Source organism: Grampus griseus (assembly GCF_964374135.1).
Source record: "Grampus griseus genome assembly, chromosome: X".
NCBI lineage: Eukaryota > Metazoa > Chordata > Mammalia > Artiodactyla > Delphinidae > Grampus > Grampus griseus.
Genome location: NC_138999.1, coordinates 103541639 through 103547638, shown reverse-complemented (window position 1 = coordinate 103547638; position 6000 = coordinate 103541639).

Below are 6000 nucleotides of genomic sequence, written 5' to 3'. Positions count from 1 at the left end.
GAAATTCTGTTCATTAAAAGACACAAGGAGGGAGTCTGGATCAAGATGGCAGAATAGAAGGACATGGAGCTCACCTCCTCCCACAAATACATCAAAAATACATCTACAGGGCTTCCCTGGTTGAGAGTCCGCCTGCCGATGCAGGGGACATGGGTTCGAGCCCCGGTCTGGGAAGATCCCACATGACGCGAAGCGGCTGGGCCCGTGAGCCATGGCTGCTGAGCCTGTGCGTCTGGAGCCTGTGCTCCGCAACGGGAGAGGCCACAACAGTGAGAGGCCCGCGTACCGCAAAAAAAAAAAAAAAAAACCACAAAAATACATCTACATGTGGAACAATTCTCACAGAATACCTGCTGAGTGCTGGCAGAAGATCTCATAAAAGCAAAATTGTAAGAAAGATCACCATGTAACAAAGTAAGATGAAACAAACAAACAAACAAAATGAATCAGGATGGAACCTGCACCTCTGGAAGGGAGCTATGAAAGGGGAAATGTTCCCTCACCTGGGAAGCCCCTTCACCAGCAGGGAGATCAGCTGGTACAGAAAGGGAGCTTCAGAGGCTCAGAGGAGAGTGCAGCAGTCAGCTTGCAGCAGGCAGAACAGAGAGAGACCAGCACAAAGGGTCCTGGCCACCTCCCTGCACTCCCCACCCCATAACTCACATCTGCTGGTGCACGTGGGGGCTGGGTGCTGAAACATGGGCTTCAAAGGACAGACCCAGGGAGAGGACTGGGGTTGGCTGCACAGAGACAGCCTGAAGGGGTTGGAGTGTGATCCAAGCCGCAACCAGGGGTGTACAAAGTAAGGGGCCCAGGTCCTCCACTGAATCCCCATTGTTAAGGTGGGCACCCAAAGGGAGGGGTGGGGCCCACTATAGTGGCCTCATTCTCAGTGAGTGTTGCTCTGCCTCTATTAGCTTTGGGAGCTAATAAGTAATACTTAGGAAAAAACCTGACCAAGGAGGTGAAAGACTTATATGCTGAGAACTATAAAACATTGATAAAGGAAACTGAAGATAATTCAAAGAAATGGAAAGATAGTCCATGCTCCTGGATTGAAAGAATACTGTTAAAATGGACATACTACCCAAAGCAATCTGCGTATTTAATGCAATCCCTATCAAATTACCCCTGACATTTTTCACAGAACAAGAACAAATTATCCTAAAATTTATATGGAACCACAAAGCCCCAGGACTGCCAAGTCAATTCTGAGGTAGAAGAAAAAGGCTGGATGATTCACCCTCCCAGATTTCAAACAATACCACAAAGCTACAGTAATCAAAACAGCTTGGTATTAACACAAAAACATATGGATCAATGGAACAGAACTGAGAGCCCAGAAATAAAGAACTGAGAGCCCATCCACCTACCATAAATTAATCTTTGACAAAGGAGGCAAGAATATACAACAGAGGAGAGACAGTCTCTTCAGCAAGTGGTGTTGGGAAAGCTGGACAACCACATGTAGATCAATGAAATTAGAACACTCCCTCACATCATACACAAAAATAAACTCAAAATGGATTAAAGACTTAACTATAAGAAGTGACACCATAAAACTCCTAGAAGAGAACATAGGCAAAACACTCTTACATAAATTGTAGCAGTGTTTTCTTAGGTCAGTCTCCCAAGGCAACAGAAATAAAAGCAAAAATAAATAAATGGGACCTGATCAAACTTATAAGCTTTTGCACAGCAAAGGAAACCATAAACAAACCAAAAAAACAACCTACAGACTGGAAGAAAATATTTGCAAACGATGCAACCTATAAAGGCTTAATCTCCAAAATATACAAACAGCTCATACAACTCAGTAACAAAAAAATCAAACAACCCAATCAAAAATTGAGAAGATCAAAATAGACATATCTCCAAAGAAGACTTACAAATGGCCAATAAGCACATGAAAAGATGCTCAACATCACTAATTATTAGAGAAATGCAAATCAAACCTACAATGCGGTACCACATCACACTGGTCAGAATGCCTGTCATTAAAAAGTCTACAAATAACAAATACTGGAGAGGGTGTGGAGAAAAGGAAACCCTCCTACACTGTTGGTGGGAATGTAAATTGGTGCAGCCACTATGGAAAACAGTATGGAGGGTTCCTCAAAAAATGAAAAATAGAGTCTTCTTATGATCCAGTGATCCCACTCCTGGGCATATATCCAGAGAAAACTAATTCGAAAAGATACATGCACCCCAGTGTTCATAGCAGCACTATTTACAATAGCCAAGACATGGAAGCAATGTAAATGTCCATGGACAGATGAATGGATAAAGAAGATGTGGTGTACATATATACAGTGGAATACTCAGCTATAAAAAAAGAATGAAACAATGACATTTGCAGCAACATGGATGGACTTAGAGATTATCATACTAAGTGAAGTCAGAGAGAGAAAGACAAATATCACTTATATGTGGAATCCAACATATGACACAAATGAACATATCTATGAAACAGAAACAGACTCACAGACATAGAGAACAAAGTTATGGCTACCAAAGGGGAAAGGGGATGGAGGAGGGATAAATTCGAAGTTCGGCATTAGCAGATACAAACTACTCTATATAAAATAGATAAACAAGGTCCTACTGTATAGCACAGGGAACTATAATCAATATTCTATAAAAAACCATAATAGAAAAACAGACGCACACACACCTGAATCACTGCACTGTACACCAGAAACACAACACTGGAAATCAACTGTACTTCAATTAAAAAACAGACAAGGAAAGTGAGCCAATGGAAGAATATATGTGCATCTTATATAAAGAAATAATATCCAGAAAATATAAAGAACTCCTACAAATCAATATGAAAGCTCATGAACAGGCATTTCACAGAAACATAAATTTTGAATAAACAGAGGAAAAGATTCTTAACTCCACTGGGAATCAGGGAATTGTAAATTAAAACCCAATGAGATACTATTTTAAACACTCGAAATAAGCACAACTTTACAAGTCTGATAGTTCCACATGTTGGCAATGATGCAGATGAATAGGAACTTCCACCTACTGCAAGGGAAATGTAAACTTGAAGAACCACTTCAGAAAACAATTTAGTATTATCTTTTAAAATTGGAAATTTGCTCACCCTTGACCAACAATTTCACTCTTAGGTATATACTCTAGAGAAACTTTGCAGAGGCATACAGAGAGATATGTTGAAGAATCTTCATGGTAACACTGTAATAGCAGAAAAATGGAAATAACCACAATGTCTAGTGAAAAGAATTGATAAATTATACTTACAATAGAATATTACATATCAATAAAATTGAGTTTGCTACAGATACACAAACAAAAGCATCTTAGAAGCTTTGAATGAAACTGCTAGAATATTTGCAAATAAAACAATGAACTTGTAGAAAATAACACATTTTTAAAATGACAGGATCTCCTCGTATCAGGAACAAGAGAAGGATGCCCACTTTTGCACTTTTACTCAGTACAGTATTGGAAATTCTAGACAGAGCAATTTGGCAAGAGGTAAATAAAAGGCATCCAAGTGAGAGAGGAAGAGGTCAAATTATCTCTGTTCACAGAAAACATGATCATATTGTAAAACACCCTAAATATTCCACACAAAAAACATTACAGCTAATAAACAAATTCACCAAAGTTTCTGAACACACAATCAACATGCAAAAATCAGTTGCATTTCTATATCCAAAAAGGAATTAAGGAATACTTCCATTTACAATACCATCAAAAAGAATAAAATACTTAGGAATAAATTTAACCAAGGAGGTGAAAGATTTATACAATGAAAATGACAAAACACTGCTGAAACAAATGAAAGAAGGTATAAACAAAAATACTGCCCATATTCATGGATTGGAAGCACTTAATATTGTTAAAATGACAGTTCTACCCAAAAGTGATCTAAAGATTCAGTGCAATCTCAGTGAGTATCCTAATGGTGTTTTCAGTAGAAATAGAGAAGGCTATCCTAAAATTCACATGGAATTTCATGGGACCCAGAAAAACCAAAACGATCTTGAAAAAGAAGAAAACATTGGAGGATTCACACTTCCTGACTTCAAAACTTACTACACAAAGCGACAGTAATCAAACCAGTGTGGTACTGGCCTAAGGGCAGATGTATAAACAAACAGACTAGAATAGAAAGCCGAGAAATAAACCCTCACATATATCATCAATTGATTTTGTTTTGTTTTTTTTTTTTACAAAGGTACCAAGACCATTTGATGGGGAAGAGTCTTTCAACAAATAAGGGTGGGGAAACTTAATATCCACTTGCAAAAGTATGAAATTGGACCCTTACCTTACAGCATATACAAAAATTAACTCAAAATGGACCAAAGACCTAAATTTAAGAGCTAAAATAGTAAAACCCATGAAAAAAAGATAGGAGAAAATCTTCATGGTGTTCGATTTGTCAATTATTTCTAGGACATGACAGCCAACAAAAGAAAAAATAGGTAAGTTAGATTTGGTCAAAATTTAAATCTTTTATACATCAAAAAACACTATCAAGAGAGTGAAACAACTGACAGAACAGGAGAATATATTTGCAGATCTTATATCTGATAAGAGATTAATATCCAGAAAGCAAAGAACTCCTGTAATTCAACATAAAGAATAACAACAAGATAAACAATTCAAAAATGGGCAAAGGACTTGAAGAGACATTATTCAAAGAGATATACAAATGGTCAGTAATAAATAAGCACATGAAAAGATACTCAACATCACTAATCATTAGGGAATTGCAGATGACATGATACTATACACAGAAAATCCTAAAGACGCTACCAGAAATCTACTAGAGCTCATTAATGAATTCAGTAAAGTTGCAGGATACAAAATTAATACACAGAAATCTCTTGCATTTCTATACACTAACAACTAAATATCAGAAAGAGAAATTAAGGAAATAATCCCATTTACCATCGTATCAAAAAGAATAAAATACCCTAGGAATAAAGCTACCTAAGGAAGCAAAAGACCTGTACTCTGAAAACTATTAAGATGCTGATGAAAGAAACTGAAGATCACACAAACATATACCATGTTCTTGAATTGGAAGAAACATTATTGCTTAAAATGACTATATTACCCAAGGCAATCTACAGATTCAATGCAATCCCTATCAAATTACCAATGGCATTTTTCACAGAACTAGAACAAAAAATTTCAAAATTTATATGGAAACACAAAAGACCCTGAATAGCCAAAACAATCTTGAGAAAGAAAAATGGAGCTGGAGGAATCAGGCCCCCTGGCTTCAGATTATACTACAAAGCTACAGTAATCAAAACACTATGGTACTGGCACAAAAACAAACACATAGATCAATGGAACAGGATTGAAAGCCCAGAAATAAACCCATGCACCTATGGTCAATTAATCTATGACAAAGGAGGCAAGAATATACAATGGAAAAAGACAGTCTATTCAATAAATAGTGCTGGGAAAACTGGACAGCTACATGTAAAATAATGAAGTTAGAACATTCTCTAACACCATACACAAAAATAAACTCAAAATGGATTAAAGACCTAAATGTAAGACCAAATACTGTAAAACTCTTAGAGGAAAACACAGGCAGATCACTCTTTGACATAATTGGCAGCAATATCTTTTTGGATCCACCTCCTAGAGTAATGAAAATTACAAGGAAAAAACAAAAATCCAAATGGCACCTAATGAAACTTAAAAGCTTTTGCACAGTAAAGGAAACCATAAACAAAATGAAAAGACAACCCACAGAATGGGAGAAAATATTTGCAAATGATGCCAGCATCAAGAAATTAATCTCCAAAATATACAAACAGTTCATGCAGTTCAATATCAAAAAAAAAAACCCAATCAAAAAATGGGCAGAAAATCTAAATAAACATTTCTCCAAAGAAGATATACAGATGGCCAAAAAGCACATGAAAAGATGCTCAACATTGCTAATTATTAGAGAAATTCAAATCAAAACTACCATGAGGTATCACTTCACACCAGTCA